At 46.7% G+C, this 21,975-nt stretch overlaps 1 protein-coding gene across 3 annotated transcripts in view; it reads right to left on the bottom strand.

Moving 5' to 3' along the window:
• LOC144107023 (uncharacterized) overlaps nt 1-21,975 on the bottom strand; it is a 204,923-nt gene that overhangs the window by 84,564 nt on the left and 98,384 nt on the right. The window lies entirely within an intron of this gene.

The raw sequence follows: 21,975 nt of genomic DNA, 5'->3' as shown, positions 1-21,975 counted from the left end.
CTTTTCAACTGCTTTAATTATACTTATTTCGTTAGATAGTAATTAATTAATTACAATTTTATTTTGTTATCACTCACATGCTTTAACTTCTCTTTCAATGACTTTATAATTGCGGTATTTCGATTACATTAATTAATTTTTAATTGCAGTTTTTTTGTTGCAATTTATCCCTAGTATACTATTTACACACTAAATATTTTTTCACTAACACATTCACACAAAATGACGCTTCGCACAAAATCTTAAAAATCATTAAATACTTATTTAACTATTTACGATTGGTCAGTCTCAGCAGTACATATTACACACTCATTAATATGTTGTCCAACACCATTAAACATTTTTCCATTCATGAATATGGGGCGGCGTTGTCGTGCCGACAAATTTTGCTGACAAGTTTTGCCGACAGGGGGCATAGCCATATGACACTTTCGCATTAAAAACGCTGTAATTACTAACCTGTAAGGCACCAGTAGAGTAACCGAATTTATCGATACAGGGGGCATGTAGGCATGAATGATCGCTGCACGACGTGCCTTTTTCGGTGATGTTGCTGTATTACATTCGCTGAAAGCGTTTGGGGACGATGTAAGTTGTGTAATATTTCGTGAGAGCTGCTGCGTTTTCCTCAAAGTCCCAGGTAGGTCTCCGCTCCATTTCACCTATGTTTTCTTCGCGGGTTTTGCGCTATTAAGGGCACAAGAGGTTTTTCGTGACATAATTCACTTACGAGCAACCTGAGGTCGTGGGGTATGGTTCATCTGGGAGTAGCCGTCCCATGGAGGGTGCAGTGCGAGGGTGGCTATCGCTTGCGCAGCGTCGTCTCGAGTAACGGCGGAACATCGGGGTGAGCTATTAAAGTTAATTGAAATATCTTCAACATGACTTCAGAAAACTGATCCCAGGTTTCCCACCCATTGCCTACATCATGATCATCGTCAGCCTGACTGTGCCTATTGCAGGGCAGAGATCTCTTCATATCACTCCCGATCTTCCCATTCAACCCTGTCCTCTGCCATCTGCGTCCATCCTAATGCCCCTAGATCGCCCTACATCGCCAATATTGTTCTGTACAGTGGAAATATTGTTAATGCGGAAGCGTTGCTAACCACCTTACGATAAAAGCCTCCGGCATGTGTGTACTCGTAGACTGTACAGAATCTTCCAACGATCGCAAGAAATAGAGTGGTATCATCGAGTGGCTGTCGGCCGCACACTCTAAGCCGATCAGCACCACTTTTTGCAGTGGTGGTGATTACAATCCTATGCGTGTCGTTCGTCTATATATACTGGCCACTGGCCGACTTCCATTTGGCACCACTTTTCTCGACATTCGTATGAAATGTCTAATCCTACCATACCTACAGTGTTCCGGGTAAAATCATACGATTTTTCGTTACATACATCAAACATTTGCTAATAACGTAGGATGCGAAGGGAGTCAAACCGACGCATTTGGACCTCCAATTTCATGCCTTCCAAGGCTTTTTATCAAAATTGTGATGCAGCCTTTGCTTGTACAGCGTTCTGAGTCGTGTCATACGCGCGCGTTTCTGCCTTCGTGGCGTGTGTGTGGCTGGGTATCTCCTGCCGTCAGGGACAGTAATGCTTTCGTGTTCCCACCCAGAAGATGTCTTAAATGTGTCTGCCAAATATCGAGTTACTGGAAGCCCACAACCAGAACCCAGACAACAATGTCATCTTGTTCAGTATATTTACTTTAACTTCTATCCAAGCGAAAGGTATGCCGTATTTACTCGCGTAATGAAAACAGCCCCTATTTTGGCTATGAAAATTTAAATTTTTTCATATACGGTTATAAATGTAGGCCTTTCTTTTGGCACGTAGTTTGCTTCTCATAATGATTACTGCCTTGCGCCGTTTTTTAACAACTAAAGAAGTGGATGGATGGCAGTAAGGAGCGCCGCCTTTGAAACGCGGTGCTGGAGGGCATCACCATTTAGTTTTCTGCTCGTTTTCACCAGCTCGTTTTCTGCAGCGACAGTTTTAAAGCACCAGATCCTGGGTTTCACGTAGCAGTCGCAATCAGCGCAACCGGCTTGTGCGTTTCGATGGGAACAACAGGGAGGGGCATAACCGCGGAAGGAGGAAGGTATGGCAAGCGGAGGAATGCACTACCAGAGTGTCGTTACCACCGAAACCGAAACCATACGGAGTGTGCCGCGGAAGGAGGGTATGGCGAGACGTTATGAATATGTAGCGGGAGAGTGTGCAAGGAACTAGCGACACACTGTGTCGGCCAGCGTTGTTAGCGACGAAGGCCGCGCGCTGCGTGAAAGGCACAGCGGAGCAGATTAGTGGAGGACGGACAGCGTTGTTCGTGCCCTGACCAGCCCCGTGCTGCGAGCCCGAGGTTTCTGATCCTCCAGCCTCGGGTGACCACACCTGGACTGCTGCCGTCCGGCGTGGGGAGACCTGAGTGCCCGCCGTTTCTGACCCCGAGCCGACGACCTGGGGCTTTGAGCCCGACGTTCGACTCCGTGCTGTGGCCTCGCGCCGGGGCACGTCTCGGCCGCACTGTATCCCGTCGACACTGGCTGTTCAGCTCACGGCAGCGGAGCTCCTTCCTCGGCGCCTCCGGCATGCTAGAAACCGGCGGGCTGTAAAACAGCCATTCCCGAAGAAATGACTGTGTGTTGAAAACTAAACAGAACACCCGATAAATTTAAATATATCTATGTAGATCTCATAATATTTACCTCAGCATATCGTCACATAAAAATACCTGAATAGCTGTCGCTAAATCTGACATTCCAAAGTAGTAACTTTCCGGGGAGTTTTTTTTTTACTTTGTCATTAAAGGTGACGGCAGTCCACCGGTAAGGAAGACAGAGAGGATGGCTTCCAAAAGGATCGATTCATTGGGCTTACTCGCACCCAAAAAGAGCGAACAGTTACAACCGAGCATGCATGGCGCTGGCATTCCGCTGGCTTCCCGCCATGCACCCGCCATCGCTCAAAGGAAGCCTGGACTTTCGGGCGTGTTGCGGCTTGCAGCATGATTATTCCATGCTCGCCTTGCGGGATCTGCCCCGCCATCGAAAGCACCGGCTCGAGGCTCAACCGGGTCTTTACCGGTAGCCCTTTCCGGCTGCAATCTTTTAAGGGCCGAGTCCGTCTCTTTCATTCGTCCCACTGAAACGGCGACCAGCGGCGTGACTTGATTGGAGGGTTCGAGCGCCTGACGGCTGCAGCGGCCCTGGAGTGTAAAAACCACGCCGTGCTGAATGGAAGAAGCAGACGGGGAGCAGACAGAGGAATCAAGCGAGAGAGACGTTCTCCCGGGGCTTCGCCTCACTCTTTTGTGCAAGCCCGTTGTGCTCTCGGCCCTTGTGCCGGTTTTTGTAACGCCCTTGTTTTTACTGTACATAAAATTTTTTTAACTCACCGTGGCCTTGACTGTTTCATCTCTCATCCCACAACAGCGGCAGCAGGCTGAGATGCCCAGTCCAACAGTGGTGACAGGCTGGGATGCTCAGTCCAAACAGTGAATGGAAACTGCCGGATCGACCGGTGTCAGCCACCTCGGCGCGGTGAACACCTGACCCCTCAATTCGCAAGTTTTCTCTAGAACAGGTTATTGTAGCCTAGAGTTGGGCTCTGTGAAGTGCTGGAGATAGCTTTGTTGCTTCGAACCAGTAGGAGTGTGTTGGAACCAAAGCAGGTTCTGAAGGAGTAAACAGGTTGCAGAGAATAACTTTGTGTGTCATACTATGAGCTCGATATAGTAGTGAACGGCAAGGAAATTCTGAGAAAGCGCCAATTGCAAGAGGCTACTCTGTGCAAGGCTGCCACTGTTGGCTACTTTGCGCCAAAGTGGCTACTTTGCGATCAAATCTGGCGATGAAAATTTCCAACTGGCTACGTGTCTACTTTCTGGCTGCTTTGAGCTTTTATTTTTGCCCATTTACTAGCGATTTCTTTCATCGCACAATCCTCGCCGGTGGCGATGGTGCGTATCGAGGCACCCCTACGTGCGACTAGGGTTGCTTGGAAGAGTACATGCTCAAGCGGCTCGACTCTAAAGAAGGTGGCATCTCCAGAGATATATATCACTAAGCAGCGCTCTCTCACGGCCCCGTAGTCAAGTGAAATATTCTCTCTGAAGATGTCACCTTCATTAGACTCGAGCCACTTGAGCATGCACGCTTCCGAGCTATCCTAGTCGCACGTAGGGGCACTTCGATATGCACCATCCCCGCCGGCGGTTATCTAGCACTGGCCAATCCCATTGGTGGTCCGCTGTGGCTGCCATGGGAAATGAACTAGGCCTGGCTTTGCCCAAGGAGTAGTGCATAGCCAGAACACCGTCCTCCACCGCGATTGCGGGAGGCATTATTAATGTGTGTACGCAGAAACCGGTTCTGTGAGCGTCGCGAACGTATCGCCCACTCTACGACGCGCCAGGGACCGGGCACCTTCGACGCTACGGCACTAGAATGCACAGCTTGAGCACCGTGGGAAAGTGCTGCAGTAGGCTGTTGCAGCGCAGTCCACCCTTGAACCAACTCGAGCTCCACCGGTTCAACATTCTATTGTAGTTCTGGTTTGGTTTATAGGGGTCTCCTCCATAGAAATGCAACTGCCGCGGCCGGAATAAAACCCGCGTCTTTCGGGTCAGCGGTCCAGCACCATAACGACTGAGCAAGCGCGGCGGTCCAATTGCAGTTCTAAAAGGCCTTCGGATGTAAATAGGCAGCTCTCTGTAAATATGTGATCAGACAGATAACTTCGCGAAACTCCTGTATATATGCCGCCGATTGGAATTCGATCTTGTTAAAAAGTGCTACAAGAAGTAGCGTGCCGCTGCATGTTGCTGTATCCAGTGCACATATTGTGTTTCGACGCCATTTCCTTATTTCTGTTCCTGTCACTTGCTCATAAACCTAGGCAATATATATATATATATATATATATATATATATATATATATATATATATATATATATATATATATATATATATATATATATATATATAATATATATATATATATAATATATATATATATATATATATATATATATATATATATATATATATATATATATATATATATATATATATATATATATATATATATATATATATATATATATATATATATATATATATGATTTCATACCGGCCGTGATTTCATACCGGCGCAAATGTGGCGACTTCGCTTACTTTGTCGATGCACTACATAGCGTCGCTGGTTACGCAGTTCAAAGTCCGGTGATGGCTCCAACATGCATGGTCTGGGTGCAAGCTGTTCGCGTTCGCCACTGCTTGAATGAATCAATTTTTGAAATGGACTTGGCAATGCACCTGAAGGAACGCGCTGCGCAGCAACACCATCGGCGCCGGCCGGAGATCCCGCGGATGAATTTTTCTTTTCTTAGCAAAAACCTTAGTGTGCCTCGTTACTTCGTCTTCTCTAGACACCGTAGGACGTCCCGCGCTTTGCTCAAAGAGGTGCGTTCAGCGCCTGTGGCTGCCGTCCCACCTTTCATTTTCATACCATTTTTATTTACTCCATAAAGATGTGGCTAGGCTCAGGAAAAAAGCGAACCATGTTCGCTTCATTGAAACCCTGGCCCCCTGTACGTAGCATGTAGCGAACATACTGCATACAAAGCTAATAACATATCAGTTTTTATTGTGAGAAAGTTTAACAAAGCATAATAGAAAGAAAACAATAAATATGCATAAAAACTGTGTGCTTTGCGCAATTAATATTTAGTGTTATTGCAGGAACCTCGCTCTCACAGCACGTAGGCTACATTCTACTACGTGGACGTTGCTGGTGCATAAGATATTTATTATTCGTGGTTTATTATAACATAATATCGGGCACACGAGGTGAATTCTGCAATATGGAAGAAAACCGAAGTTCTTGCTGTCAAAGATGGTAAGTGGGAACGTTAACCTTTCAACCATCGAACTGAAAAAACACATTCTGATTAGTGGTATCCGATTTCTTATACAAAAACATAAACAGTAGTCATATAAGTTATGTACTGAGACATGGTTAAAACGTTTGAACACTTGTTGAGTATTGCCGTAAAATCTTAGAATTCCAATACAACGGATCGCCATTTTTGGCAAAAGGTACACTTTTTTCAGATGCACAAAACTTATGCTCACGCCATACGGCAAGTTTTCTAAACTCGTGACACATTCCGCTTTATTGCACAGCCAGGCTTGCAGCAACAAACGGATGAAAGTGGCTGTGACAACAAGAGACAGAGAGATACCCTTCATTGAAAAAGCAAAGAATTTAACAGGAGTTTAGAAATCGCTGGTATGCTACTCTCCGTGGGGAAGGGAATTTGGAAGATAAAGACGCAAGGAGAATATTGCGGGAAAGTTAAAATGAAAACAAGGAACACAACACCAATTTCGGCCTTTAAATGACTGCTCATGTGCATCTGCGAGAGATGATGTCACAAGAAATGATGAAGCGTAGTCTGATAAATGGGCTAACAAAGTGAACTGCGAGAATGCGTGAAGGCAACATGCAAGGTGAAATTAGAGCTTGTCAAAATGTCCAATGTCCTTTAAATATGTAAAAAAAAGTTCATTGGACGTCTTTGTTGTCTAGACAAGGGTAAGTGACCGAAAACACTGTCCAGTGTTAGAGGCACGGCGGAGAGCTTTTCCTTGCGCTGTTCATAGTACGCACGTCCGTCATCATATGCAGAGAACTCCCAAGCAGGATATGTTCAACAGATTCGATCGAACCGGAGTTGTCACAAAGCGGACTGTTCTTTTTACAAAAATGGTGTCGCAAGCCGCTTGTTAATACTGCGTTTAGGCGAAGTCGGTGACAAAGCGTTTCCACGTGGCGAGGAATTCTGGGCGGCAGTCTTGTTGTGAGATGCGGGTCGAGTGAGTAAAGCAATTGGTAGTGATGTCTCGGCAAGCTCCAGACCCGATACATTTCCTCTGAAGCACAACTTTTATCCATTTTGGAGACATCAGGGTTCGTGAAGACGTCCGAGTGTATGTCCGATGTTGCTGGCCTTTACGTGCCACTTCACCTGTTTTTTCATTGGCCAGAATGTCACAGTGTGCTGGTATTGTGGCGAAGAGAAAGTTGAAGTGCGATTGCCGCGTGCCGAAGATGACGCTGCTGCTGGCGGACCTGTGTTCTGGTTCGGGTGTTCTTGTGCTCCGGCTATCACCAGCTGTCCTCGCCGCCGGACTCTACGTCAAGCAAGCCGTGACATTTGCTGGAGGTGCTGGGTTAGCATCTCATGCCACACACCCCGCCTCGCAATTCGAGCCCGGTACTAAGTCCCGGCCGCCGGGTTTTCCTGGAGCCCTCAGGAGAAAGAGACCCGCGCTAGCCGACGGCAGCAAGACCAAGTGCCGGAATTCGGACTCTTGCCCTCGGGATCGAGGACATCTAGGACGACCAACGCCACCATGCCGTCCCAGGTACAAGAAACCGACCCCGCGATTGCTGAGGATCGTCTACGTGCCTGTCACCCCAAGATCTGTCACTCCGTTCCGTGGCGATGGACATGATGATGTTGAAGACTGGGTACTGCACTATGAACGGGTAGCTCGACATAATGGATGGACACCCGACCATTATCTGCAGAACCTGTATTTCTCCTTAGATGCCACAGCGAAATACTGGTTCGAGAACCGCGAGGCGTCGCTAACATCATGGGATATATGCAAGAGCAAACTGGTACGCACATTTGCAAACCAGAATCGGCAACAGCATGCTGAAGATCTGCTCCACGCTCGTATCCAGGCTCCCACCGAGAGCGTGAGAAGTTTCGTCGAAGAGGTACTGCGTCTGAGTGTCCGCGATGATCCTCGGGCTACTGAAGAGAAGATGGTGCGGGCCTTGATGAGGGGTATCCGGAATGACACCTTTGGAGGCCTCGTCCGCAATCCTCCTACCACAGTAGCCGAATTCGTCGCTGAAGCTACCAACATCGAGCACGCATTGGCGACAAAAACCAGTCACTTTCGGCGACTAAGCGCCCTTCATGCTATCTAAAGTCTTGCTTCGTCCGGCCTGAGCGGTGGTGGCCGGGCCGATGTTCCCGAAATTATCCGCGACGTCGTCCGAGAGGAGCTGAAAAGGCTGTTTCCAGATCCTGACCAGCCTGCATCTGTCTCCATCGCGACGGCTGTTCGGGACGAACTGCGACACGCGCTGGCGTCCGAAGACGTACCCATTGTAGCCGCAGCCGACCAACGATCCCTGAGCTACACTGCCGCCGTCCGTCGTCCACCTCCCGTACATCGTCAGTACCAGGCCGCTGCCGATTCCGGCTCTCGACGCCACGAGTTTGTGCCCCCGTCTGATGCACGCCTGGACCTGGAACCACTGGGCCGCAGAAAAACCGACATCTGGAGGACTGCAATCCGGAGGCCGCTGTTTTTCCACTGCCGTGAACCTAACCACTTATACCGCTACTGCCCGTACCGCGAATTCGGACTTCGATGTTTCAACCGGGTTGATCCGCGCCCCCGCCACGGTGAACATCCCCGCGGTATACAGGACTACCTTCGACGCTCTCAATCGCCAGTGCCAGCTTCATCTCGTACCTCCCGGTCGCCGCCCCCTCGCCGATCATCACCCCCTTCTCGCGAATTTCGCCGTGAGAGCCTTTCGCCACGTTGCTGGTGTTGCACGCAGTAAAGAACCTCCGCCTACGTTGGAATGTCCCCGCTCGACTAATGGCACCCTTGGACGCGAAGACTGTTCTGTGGCCTCTAGCAATGTAAACGTTTTAATCGACGGTCGTGAAGAAACGGCGCTTGTCGACACGGGTGCAGATTACTCGGTCTTCAGCGGCAACTTCTCTCGGCGTCTTCGCAAGGTTACCACCCAGTGGGACGGCCCGCCCATACGTACCGCGGGAGGTGACCTCGTAAACCCTGTTGGCAAGTGCATTGCCTGCGTTGAGATTCAAGGTGAGACGTGCCCAGCCACATTCATGATCCTGGAGAATTGCTCCAAAGACGTTATTCTTGGCATGGACATTCTCCGTGAGTATGGCGCTGTAATCGACGTAGGGCGGAACAAGTTGACCGTCCGCGCACGTTCTTCGTCACCAATACCTCCTCGAGCCCCCCCCCCCCCCCACACACACACACGCTGCCATGAAAGTTGATGCCGACCATGTGCACTTGCCGCCGTTGTCGACCGTTTTCCTGCCGGTCCGAGCCGATACCACCGCATGTGGAGAAGGCGTTCTCGAAGGAAGTGTCCAGATGCTACTTTCGCGGGGCATTGGGGTAGCGCGAGGGATCGCCAATGTTCAACGTGGGCGTGCCAACATTTTAGTGACCAACTTCAGGAACGAGCCGCACCACCTGACGAAAGGGGTAGTTATAGCCCAACTGGACGAACTTAGCGACGTTCGCGAAGCTGCTGCGCTGCCTGAGGAGGAGGCCCCGCCCGGGTCATGTGACATTACAACCTTGCCCCCGGACATCGATCCCAAGCTTCACCCTTCCCACAGACGCGAACTGCTCTCGCTTTTGCGTCGATACCAAAACTGCTTCGCGACGACATCCCGAGTTCGCCAGACGCCCGTCGCCAAGCATTGAATTATTATCGATACCGCGACGCCCCCGATTCGCCAACCGCCATACCGCGTTTCCTTGAAGGAGAGGGAAACCAAACAAGAGCAAGTGCGCGAAATGATTAACGACGACGTCATCCATCCATCCAACAGTATGTGGGCCGCCCCTATGGTACTGGTCAACTGGTCAAGAAAAAAGACGGGACCTTTCGATTTTGCGTCGACTACAGGCGACTCAATAAGGTGACCAAGAAGGACGTGTATCCACTACCTCGCATCGACGACACTCTCGACCGTCTCCGTCATGGCCGCTATTTTTCGTCCATCGCCTTGAAGAGTGGATACTGGCAAGTAGAACGTTCATTTGGGCGAGTTGGTATAGATGCATCTTTAGTAAAACAGCGCGAACAACGCAGGACAAGATGAAGGAGGACAGCGCCCGTCCTGTGTCCTCCTTCATCTTGTCCTACGTTGTTCGCGCTGTTTTACTAAAGATGCAACGGATACTGGCAGATTGAAGTGGATGAGCGCGACCGCGAGAAGACCGCATTTATAACACCGGATGGGCGCTACGAGTTTAAGGTCATGCCGTTTGGCCTGTGTACAGCGCCCGCGACATTTCAACGAGTCATGGATACTTTGCTCACCGGACTGAAGTAGCAGACGTGTCTCGCGTACCTAGAAGACGTTGTCATCTTCTCCAGCACTTTCGCTGACCATCGTGTGCGCCTTGAAGTGGTTCTTCAAGCTCTCCTAACCGCCGGACTCACGCTCAAGCCTTCGAAGTGCCTCTTCGCATACAGTGAGCTGAAGTTCCTAGGCCATGTCGTCAGCCAAATGGGTGTGAAGCCAGATCCAGAGAAAACGTCTGCCGTAGAATCCTTCCCTCCACCATCCGACAAGAAGACTATCCGCAGCTTTTTCGGCCTCTGCGCGTACTTCAGACGTTTCGTTCGCAACTTCGCCCAGATCGCAGCGCCCCTTTACCCTCTTACAAAGGATAGCATCGCCTTTGAGTGGACCGAGGAGCAGCAATCCATGATATGCCCCTCAGTAATGCAGTGTCAAGGTCAATTTGTAATTGAACACCATCATTTAGGCAACTGGTATCACGGCAAGAACAAAAATCATCAGCATATAATCTGAGACGACTTACGTTGATTTGATAACTAATTGCCATCTTCTTAGCATTGTGCGACTGGCTGTGGAAATGCGCAACAACCTGCTGTTAGCTTGATGCTTCGCTTTTCTGTCTGTTTTTTTTTTTTGTAGAGCAGGCTTTCAGTGATGCTGGGCATAAATGCACTTCAATGACCAGTATAAAAAGCAGCTTTATTGTTCCCTTCTACATTCACACTTTAATTACTGTGCCATAATATGGGGAACTGTAATTAAGACTGATAATGATAGACTATCTGCACGACAGCGAAGGGCGTTTAGAACACTATATAAAGAAAATGTACACCCTGTGACCTTAATGAGAACACAAAATATCCGACCTTTTCACGAAATCTGCATACAGAAATTATCTGCGTACATATTTTCTGAAGTATCAAGCAATTACAGTAGATTTGTTTGTCATTATCTACAGTTTGCGTAGGACTTTCATTGTCATAAAAAATCCGAGGACAAATTATGCTAAACAGATAACTGATCATCAAATTATGAAATTATGTAATAAGTATCCAGACATTCTCGAGATCGCAAAAACATGTAGAAGTCTGGGAACTTTAAACGCAGAATACAGCTTCTGTTTACTTCAAATAGGCCAAACACTTAAGAATAATGATTTCAAATTACAAAGTCAAGCCCAGCTTTCAGGGTCATGGCCGTTTATTTCGGCAAACTGCCACCACGGGCCGCTTCACCCTGAACTCCTTCTTTCTCTTTTCTTTTCCCCTTTCCTGCCTCGCATAGCCGCACGCAGGCAGACGGGAGGGCGCACAGCTGCGGGGTGGGGTTGGGCGGTTAACCATTGTTCGGATTCCACACTGTAGGAGGAGGAAGGAGCAAGTAGGGCTTTGTGGGCGAAAAAAAAACTATCAATGCGGCGTGAAGCCTTCGCTGCGCATGAGGAACGCATGCTCAGTAGCAGGATATTGAGAAAGGCGCCCAGTTAGAAGAGAAAGAGGGGACGGAAAAGGCAAGATGGCTGAAGGGCTTGTTGAGGCCGTTCGATAGGGACGCTGTGTGGAGTGAAAACGCGTGGTTCTTTTTGACGAGTTGTAAGGTAGAGAAGAGATGCATCCCAGCAGAAGCAGGACGCAGTGATACAGTGTGTCATGTCTCACCGGCGCCGTATCTTTTCGCTGCATTACAACTAGCCCAAAGTTCCACCTTAGTGAACTCCTGGATTTAGGCTCGTGATTAGAAGCCAAATTAATATGTATAAAAATAAAAAAATCAAGGACGCCGAATGCAGGGATGTCAGATGCTTGTAGAAGAATTTTTTGGGCGAACGCAATGGAAGCGTCCAAAAGTCCAATCTCAACAATCATTTGGGGAGTTAGTTGCAAGATGCCGTCTTGGTTGTGTAATTGCTGTCGCCTATCTTTGTGGCGGATCAGTGAACTAGCTCTTTTATCGGCGTAATGCCATGTACAGTTTTCAGAAATACGTCGAGCTCCTCATCAGCACGACTATAGTTCAGCGCTATATTTCGCGAAAAGTAACGGTTATAAATTTTCTTTCTTTTCTTTTTTCCGAGGACGGTAACTGACTGCAATGCTCTCCCTGAGAGAGTGATATCCGCTGTTGACTTTCTGAAGGCCTTTGATGATGTATTTTAGTTACTGTATAGAGATATTCTTCAGTTTTATTTGTCGTGCATGCTTTTATTACTGACTTATTGCCCTTGTATGTTATATCTTTGTGCCCTTCCTGCTTGCACCCAAGCAAGAGGTCTGCAGTATTGGGTAGATAAGTAAATAAATAAATAAATAAATAAATACAGGACTTCGTGTCCAGAACATAGCGTATCTAACATCAACTGGTGAAACCACGAATAGTGGCGCACTCCAGGTTTTTTTTTTGTGACCGTAGTGAGACACTCCTGTGCAATCTGAGGAGACTGAACGTTCTCTTGGACACCGTCTCTCTCATCGTGTACCCTCAGCGTTCATGAACTGAGCGGCCAACAATGGCTTTGCGGGACAGTGGTAGAAACACAGGGGCTCAGATGGAGCAATTGCCGACAGACCACAGTAAGGGTAATGCCGCATGTACATTGAAACCACCACCATTGCTCTCCCAACAAGCTGCACAGAGCATGAGCAGGATTGTTTCTTGGTTCTGTTACGTAGTTATCAAACAAATCCACGTACCATTGTTTGCGCTTGTTTGTTAAATTATCCTAGCCCGAAGAGTCGCTGCGGTGGCTAAGTGGTATGCGTTCGGCTGCTGGCCCGAAAGACGCGGGTTCGATCCCGGCCGCGGCGGTCGAATTTCGATGGAGGCGAAATTCTAGAGGCCCGTGTACTGTGCGATGTTAGTGCACGTTCAAGAACCCCAGGTGGTCGAAATTTCCGGAGTCCTTCACTACGGCGTCCCTCATAGCCTGAGTCGCTTTGGGACGTTAAAACCCAATAAACCAAACCAGACTAGCCCGAAGCAAAATAAAAAAACTAACCGTCCGCACCATGTTTTGTGTACTACAGCTCTTGTACATCGTAATCGGGCCGGACAGTTATTCAGAACACTGACTTCAGTGTTGCGACAATATTAGAAGCGCTGCAACGCCATGCGTCGGGTTCCGACTTTCTCGGTCTCCCACTGCATGCAGTTTGTACATTTGCAGCATAGTTTCAGAAGGAAATCTGTGGATAAAATTAGGACATGCAGCAGCGTAACCTCCCGAAAATGGACACAACGTTGCTATACAGAATACGCGTAGTGCAATACGCTTCTTACCTGCGCAAATGTAACATTTGCATCGCAGTCTCAGGCTGCAAACAATTAATACGTTAGAACCAGAAAAAAAATTCAGGGGGCACTTTGTTGAACTGAAGTGCGGTGAGGCGAAAGCCTTTAGCGCGGTGTTGCTGCTTGTGTCACTGATGTGGGGTTAAGATGTTAATTAAGTACCCAATTGCTTGTGAATCTTATAGGCTGGAGACACTGCAGGGCATTTGGGAGGCATCCATCTGATTCGACGCCCTTCTGCAAACACTCTCCAGCGTGCTAGACAAGCAGAACGACATATGCGTTGGCAGGAAGTAGCGTAGTCGGTAGCACGCTTGGTTGCGGAACGGAAGGATGGTAGAACTACTCTTTGAGTATTTGCATCCTTGCATTCGTACTATTATGCTCCTGCAAAAGTGATGAAGCCGTTTGCTGTATTAGTTGCCGGCGCGACACCATAACAATAAAGTAAAGACTTCGAACGGTGATTCCTTGTCAATGCACTGCTATCAGTGAGTGCTTGCGACCCGATTTTAGGATAGCGTCTCGCTTGTGAGAAGAATTCGTTCTTAACTCACTCTTGAAATCTTTTAACAAAAAAAATAACTAAATAGATAGCCTCACTAGAGAGAATACATGGGTAAGCATTTACCCTTCATCTCGTTATGAAAAGCTGAATTCGCGTTCTTGCTTGCATCATACTCTTTTCAAAATTTTTTGCGTGTATGTTGAATTTTTTCTTTGTTTTGTGCCTTGTTATGAACGCTGCCAAGCTGCAGACGTGACGGACGTTCATTAATATCGTGTTGGCTGCATAAAATAGCGCGTGCTTTCTTTTCTAATGTGTACAGATTTTTCTTTTAAAAGCCGTAAAAGATGCATCGTCGTGGTCCGTGCAGGTGGATTGTGCGCCAAGGCGGACATTATGTCCGTGATAAAGTTCATTTAAAAGACTATTAATGAACTATAAATTGAAGACTGTAAACATCGAAAGTTAACCAAGTCTTCAAAATTCTTTATTAGATACAAAGTCTTTAAAAGGATCCAATTCACAAAGTCACTTGCGAAATGCGTCGGTAGTAGCACATCTCCACTTTATGCCATGGGGATGAGTTTATCGCCGCAATAAATAAACAGCGATACTTAATCGTCGGGCCGACCAGCTGCCTTTTTTTTTCTTTATTGCCTGACTATGACACAGCTGCCTTCTTCTGTGCGCCGCGAGAGATTTGGGGAGGCAAAGCCGCTTGGATAGTGAGAATCACTCGCCCACATTCGACAGTACTAGTATAAGACTGACGCGCCTGACGGAGTTCCTGACAGAGACGCACCAAAATAAAAAAAAAGAGGAAAACAGGGAGCACGGCAATAAAGTAGAAAAAAATGGCGAATAATAAATGGCGTCGGCAACCAGCTGAAGGAACATGGGCTGGGAATAAGGGGGGCTTTTCCCGTAGCCGCCTTTGTCGCTTCGACTCAGGCGGCTGGAATGCGCGTTTCGACATGGATGGGTAGCAGGTGCTCGTCACGTGCAAAGCCAGTTTAGAAGAAAAACTTGACGATTCTGCTCATCGGGCCTTTCGCCTTTGACGTCACGCTGTTTACCCCAGGGATAGGTCTCTCCCCGCTGTAAAGAAAGTGACAGTGCTTTGGTTTACACAACCGGTTTCGTCGGAAGGTAAAGCAAAATTCCAAAAAAAGGAATTCTTTCGCGATGTTTAGTTTCCGGGAGGCGTCTTGGAACAAAAGGGAAAGCACGTGAGCCTTGCGCGTGATCCCGAATCCTTGACGCTGTTTTTATGCTAGGTTGTTCGCTGGCGTACTATAATTACAGTACTATCGAGATGCTGAACACCATTCGTCCACACCCAGCAACTGCAGCCTCACCTTTCTCCCAGAAACAACTGATGTACCACTCCGTCGAGAGAGTCATCGCGAAAACGGTAAGTTTTTAACTTTTTTTGTTTGAATATTGTAACATTAAAACCTTTTTTTATATTTGTAACGCACTGCTGGGTACATTTAGTCATTACCTGTGGTTTGATTTTGGTATGTGCAGCCATATACTTCATCAGAAAAACAAAGTGCATTTATTCCATCTGCAGCACTAAGTTTGAAACCTAAGTAATGGTCTTTCAGAGATTGTTAAAAAGGTACCCTGGAAAACTCGCTCCATTTAAAATAACGGCAACGCAAGATCAAAAAGTAATTTCGACTTGTATTAGATTATCTGCTTTAAGTGTGGATGATTCATCTATCACTGAACACACAGACTTGTTAAGGACAGTATGCATATGATAGGGAAGAAAACAACATTGAGGGTCACTTATATTTACTCCGCTCACGCATCATTTAGTCTAATAGTCCCGACGGTTTTCACCCGGTTTAGGAACGAGGTGCAAACTGCATTCCCATATTCAAATGCACTTGCTCCACTTTGCACCGGACTAGTCCCGAGCAAGACAACATCGTATCATTCACAGAAATGTACAAGTTCATGTACATATCGTTTTGTGTAATGTTGTTATAAAAATGTTTGTTGCGCATCTGTTATGGGTCACAACATTTTCACGTAGTATTGCGTGCCGGCAAATAGTTGTTCAATTTAGTATTTGATATTAGTAAGTCGCACCGACCTTAGTATACTGAATTTAGTATTATACCCCTGCTGCACGGGCGCTTCGAATGCCTTCCAACCTAATGTCATTCGACTCGACAGCCGAACTTACGCTGCTACATGAAGTTTCTCAACGGCATTCGGTTCGGATGACATTCGAGTCGACGGAGCTCGGCGGAGACATTCCAGATTTTGGAAATGCCGTCGAAACGCGAACGCAGCCCGAACCGACCAATAGGCTTTGCCGCCGCCATCGCTTCGCCCTGCCCACAGCCGCGCGAGTGCTTTCGGCTCTGTGGCTGCTCATTTTGATACCTGCTGCTCGCTTTTTCCTGCTCATTGATTAGCAAATAGCTTGAGTTCTGTCTACGTAAGTGCTTGAAGATAACAGTGCACCAAAGAACATTTACCGCGTGAGCATGAAATTTCTCCAGCAGTGTGCCGATGAGGACGCCTGCGCGCATATACTATTGTTTACATCGCTGCGTACGAACAGCTAGCGCTCGTTTGCATGACTGAAAACACATTATGCGCTTTAGTTGTATTAAATAATCTCATATTTTTTGTGCTGGTTGTACCCGTGACTTGTTAAGGCAGTGCGACAATCTGTGGGAGGAAGCGCCGATACGATCGCTCGCCTGAGAAACACTTGACAGCTGGGCTACTGACATCGTGTACGATCGGCGCTTGTCGCTAATTGTCCCGACTTCGTCCGACGCGATCAGTAGTTTATTTTAAACTGCTTTATTCAGAAGTATGATTGGGGACCGTTCGCGGTAATTGAAAAGGCATAACTTGTTATCCACAAAATAGCAACGGCGACGACTGCTGCTGGTCGTAAAGCAGTGCTCGGCGGTTTAAGTCACACCGGCGCTTCCCGTTCATCGTATGCGCGCCCTGCGATGTGAGCAATAGTTGATTTGAGGTCACTGTTGTCAAAACTACACTCGTCGATTATTTGCGTTCGCTCAAACTTGTGAATTCGCTCTTCACAACCGCCGAATTCGAAGACGTAACCCTGCGGACTCGCTAGGCCTAGCCGCCGCGGAAGGGAAGGGAGTCGCCGTCGATTAAAATTAATTTGGCAAGCGCTTATAGCTGGTGAGTGTTCGAGGGTGCACATGTGAAATATACCCGTTCCTTTCGCTTATTAACAATATGGATAAGGTAGAAGGGCTAATATATTCACACCGTCGCCTCATCAGCGTGTTTTCGCTCAGCCACCGGTCTGCCGAGGACATGAAGGCTGACAGTCCGCCGGTCGGATTCGTCGGTGTCGTTGGCCTCAAAAACTTGTCCCACTACACTCATATACGCTGCTGTTGACCGTGATAGTGTCGTTGTCGCACTAGTGTGACCACCGCCGCCGTCGTCATCGTACACTGAAAACGAGCTGAGGAAATTTGAATTGCGTTTGGAAAGTGTCGTGTAGCACCGCGGAAGTCCGTCGAGTCCGAATGCCATTCCAAGTTGCGAATGTCATTCGACTCAGGTGTCATTCGAACGTGCCCGTGTAGCACAGGTATTAGCCTTTCTCGCGATTGCCAAGGACGATTTATATTAGCGTTTGTCGTGATGACGCTCTGCCGCCTTCATATTAGCAGCAGCATTTTTTTTGTTTCATATAGATAACATGCCAATTTTCTTCGTAATAGGGTGCACGTGCGCTTGCTGATCTTATAAACCTAATAAGTACCCCAACAAATAAAATCCTGAGACTCAGTTTCAGTTTCCCTACTTTTGGTTTCACCCCCCCCCTCCCGCTATCTTCAGATAAATGAAATCGTTTCCTAAAGTATTGACAAAATGTCTCCATTTGTCTTTCATTTAGCGCAAAGGATACCTGATCCATTGGAAAGGGTACTCCAAATGACATTGTACCCTGGAGCCTAAGAGGAATCTCAACGAGGCCTGTCTGCGCGATTTCACATCCCCAAGGAAACCATCGAATCGACGCCTCCAGTCTGCCTCTGAAGAGATCGTGTACGAAATTAAAAAAAAGCTGTCCAACTGCCGTCGATCAAGCGGTCTCCTGAAGGTGAAACTTGACCAGGACATTTATCGATGGGCTTTTCACGGGAAAGGCCGTACATTAGAAAAGAAATGGCTACTCTGTGAGGAACAAGACTTCTCCAGGCTCCAACTTCCGTCTGCATGGTCGATACGGGAAACGAAACTTGGGAACACGGTGGCGATTGAGTTTCCAATCAGAATTAAGGGTGGGGTAACACTTCAGAAGTCCTGCAAGAGGTTTCCTTGTGGATTTCCTCGTGAGACCTTGCAGGTTTTTGTCGTGACAAAGATCATTGCGGGCGCATCGTAATACAGTGAAAAGTGTTTATTCCCATGGAGTTCTACTTTTGTTCTATTTGTTTCGTTTTCGCGTTATTTTGGCTTGTTTTGTACAACGTGTCACCTGTTTAGCTCACTGAGTGTTACTGTCTCTATTCCACTGCTATGACTTCTTGTTCGTCAAATTTTCTAGTTTTTATTTAGTTTGTTGTTTATAGCTCCACGAAATGGCCACACCAGATAACCATATAATCTTGTCTGCTACCTTTGACAGTTGCAGTGTCGCATTCACGCTGACCAATGAGACAGCTATAAAGACAAGACACGAGAAGGACCTTCTTCGAAAGACATACTTTGAAACTGTGCAATCATTTTTGCCCCCGGATGTAAGGCTTCCCGTTATGGGTGAATATTTTGAAGACCGGTTTACGTCACTGTACAATATTGCGGATAGGCGCTACAGGAATTTGACAGGCCGTGCGAAAGCGTCCTTCTTAAAAAATAAAAGGTTCATAAAGATTCACTTCGAGTCTCAATCTAGCCCACCTTAAACGAATACAGGAGAATCCATAGAGAACATCATAATTTCTGCTCGGCAAAAAGAACTCGAAAGAGTAGGAACAGTTTCAGAAAAGGCCATAAATGAGCTCAGAGACACCGTCTCTGCCTATAAGGCTAAGCTTCTTAACATAGAGCAGGAGAATAAAAAGCTGAAATCCGAAAAAAACTACAATGCTACTGAACAAAGGATTAATGGTTGGCGAGGGGTGCAAAAAAACAGACCGAAGGAAGCTTAATGACGCTTGATATTCCATCGCGCAAGCACTTGACGCTGTACTGGAGAGCTACGGCTTAGATGTATGCCAGCTTCTCGTAACTGACTTAAAAGGCCTGCTGCATAAAGTAACATTCAAGGAAAATGGAGAAATTGTTTGTAATTGCGGTGTAAAAAGAGGTTTCTGCAGCAATGGTAAAGTTAACTATAATGCCCTTTCTTCTCCAAACAAACAAAGCTTGCGAGAAGTTGCAGCCCTCTTGGACGTACATTTTGTCAGTAACGTTTTCTGGGAGCACCTCTCCGCGAGCGTCCCTAATCTGCCTACCATAAGGCTAATAAATTCTTACAGAGAGAACCTAGATAGCAGGATAAATGTCTTCAAGACACCAGGTACCTCACCTGGCGCTCAGGTTTCATTTGAGGAAGACTTGGCGTTAGCTGCGCAAGAGCTAGCTAAAGATGTAGGCATAAGTGTGACAGAGATCTCCACCGAGGCACTCCTTGTAAAAATAGAGGGTGATTGCTGCGTTGTGAGTAGACGCACGACCTGGACAACATTATCATTCGTCATCATTTGCAAAACGCGGCAGCTACAAAGCCATAACCTTCATCGCCTTCTCGGTGTGGCGGAGATCTCGGAGGGTTATTTTGAAATAAGAGAGGCTTTTCGGGATTTGATAAAAGAAATTAATGTTGTCGCACGAAGGGGCAGCATATCTGTAGGGGACCACGAGATTCCGATTCGCATCTGTCTAGGGTCAGACTTGAAATTTTTGCTTGTTGTTCAGGGTCTGCAGTCTGCTGCATCACACTATCTTTGTCCATTTTGTCGAGCAAGCCCACAGACAAGGTGCTCAGTTCTGACAAGTAACAGGAGCTTTAATGAGCCTCCTTTGATCCGCACTCTTGAGAACATGGAAGCTGATTGCTGCGCAGTGGCGAATGGGAATAAAAACGTGCCATTGTTTAACTTCGACTCTGATTTAATAATTCCTTATGTATTGCACATGAAGTTAAGAATAGTTACACGCCTTGTAGATGGATTGCTTTCAGAAGCAGTAGATAGAGACTACCGTGAAAAAGTCCGCAACCCACGTTGTATGACCATACACGTTCAGGACATCGTTGACGCCATAAATAACTGGGATTAAATTTCACGTCTGGGAAGCCAATGAAGGAAACAAGGAAAAAACATTCACATCGGTATCGAGGGGGGGTTTGTGACAGCCTGCTGAAGGCTTTGGCTGAAAAACTGGCCGGGAAATTGCACCCTCAAACAGAGGAAAAAACTTTGCTCCTTTGGAAGCTTATGCGGAAAATTTTGTACCACCTAGAAAATGATGTCGAAGGTCGCAGCATAGAAAGAGAAATCTCAGAATTCTTTCACACGTTCTTAGAATTAGGAGCCCAAGGTTGCAAAGGCTATGGTGGCGATAGAGTTACGCCGTACATTGATATTTTCGCGCACCCCGCTTCCGCAAAGCACGAAAGGTTCAAGTGCCTTGGTCGGTTTTCAAGCCAAGGGTTAGAGAAAAAAAACGACGTGCTAAAGCATCTACACCATGGGAAGTCTAACAAGTGGAATGCAGCCGCTGACGCTCTCAAGCTGGCGAAAAGGCTTGAAGTGAGTGAGAATATCAGACTAAGCCGTGCATATAAAAAGCGGGACCAAGAGTATTGGTTTGAGGGACTTATTCAAGAGACACGGGCGAAGAGGCTACACTGTGCAGAAGAAAAAGTGAGCGAAGGAAACTGTCTACAAAATATGGATGACATGAATCAGGAGAATTGCGCACGGAGCTTCGGGTTATGGGAATGTCGACGAAAGTCAAATCAATAGAAAACTTCGCAACCTTGTAAGGAAAGAAAGAGAAAAGCAATGATTGTAGCCATAGGAGGAGATAACAGTTATGTGGTGAGATGTGCCTTTTAGTTTTGCGTGTTTCCTCCTATATTTATAGTGCTGTGTTGTACCTCTAGTTTAGAAAGTGCATCACTGCTTGAAGATGAAGAGTACTCTTCCTGATTCCTTATGTAACCTGCCCCTAAAGGAGTGTTCGGTGTGTACTAAAAATAGTGTATTTGTATTATGTGACTGTTTACCTGCCATATATGCCCTGAGCAATTTTTTGGTGTAATATAAATGTGATATGTGTGTTTTGTAAGTATTGCCGTTGTCACTTTTAAAATGGTCTTTTGGCTTGTTTTTTGCGTAAGAAAGTTTTTTTGTGTAAACAAACCATGGATAACCGATTTATAACGCAATCAGTACAGCTAGAAAAAGTACATTGGGGGGGGGGGGGTGCTTTGAAAATGAACATGCACACACGCCTTTAAGTTCTGCGGGGCAGCAGGAAAAAATTTCGCAGCGAATTTAAGAAAACTGATTGGGCGTATCGGGCGTAGATCATATGATACTGGCATCAAGTGCACAATGCGCACAAACAGGCTCGAGAAAAGTGACGACAGCAGTACTACGCACATTCAATACCATCATCTATGTTCATTTGTATGTCCTTCTTTGCTGACTCATTTTGTTTGGCAACCGATTAAAAGTTTGCCTTGTTCTTTATTCTTTTCGCAAAGTATTGCTTCTTTTGCATGCCATGTTGCTGTGAAGTGTGTTTAGTTATATTCATATTCGTTACGTTTGGAGTGCATCGTTCTTGTTGTACATGTAACATGAAGACAAGGTAATGACGCTATGTGATTCTGACTGTACACATTTTGTTTCCACATGTTGTATAAAAAGTGTATAATAAAATATTTTATTTCGGCACTATAGCCCTTGTCCTTGCCTTTTTGCGGGGAAGTTATAACCCCTTCCG

This window comes from Amblyomma americanum, chromosome 10 (genome assembly GCF_052857255.1).
Source record: "Amblyomma americanum isolate KBUSLIRL-KWMA chromosome 10, ASM5285725v1, whole genome shotgun sequence".
Classification (NCBI taxonomy): domain Eukaryota; kingdom Metazoa; phylum Arthropoda; class Arachnida; order Ixodida; family Ixodidae; genus Amblyomma; species Amblyomma americanum.
The sequence above is the reverse complement of the archived record's forward strand: the minus strand, read 5'-3'. Positions and strand labels throughout refer to the sequence as shown.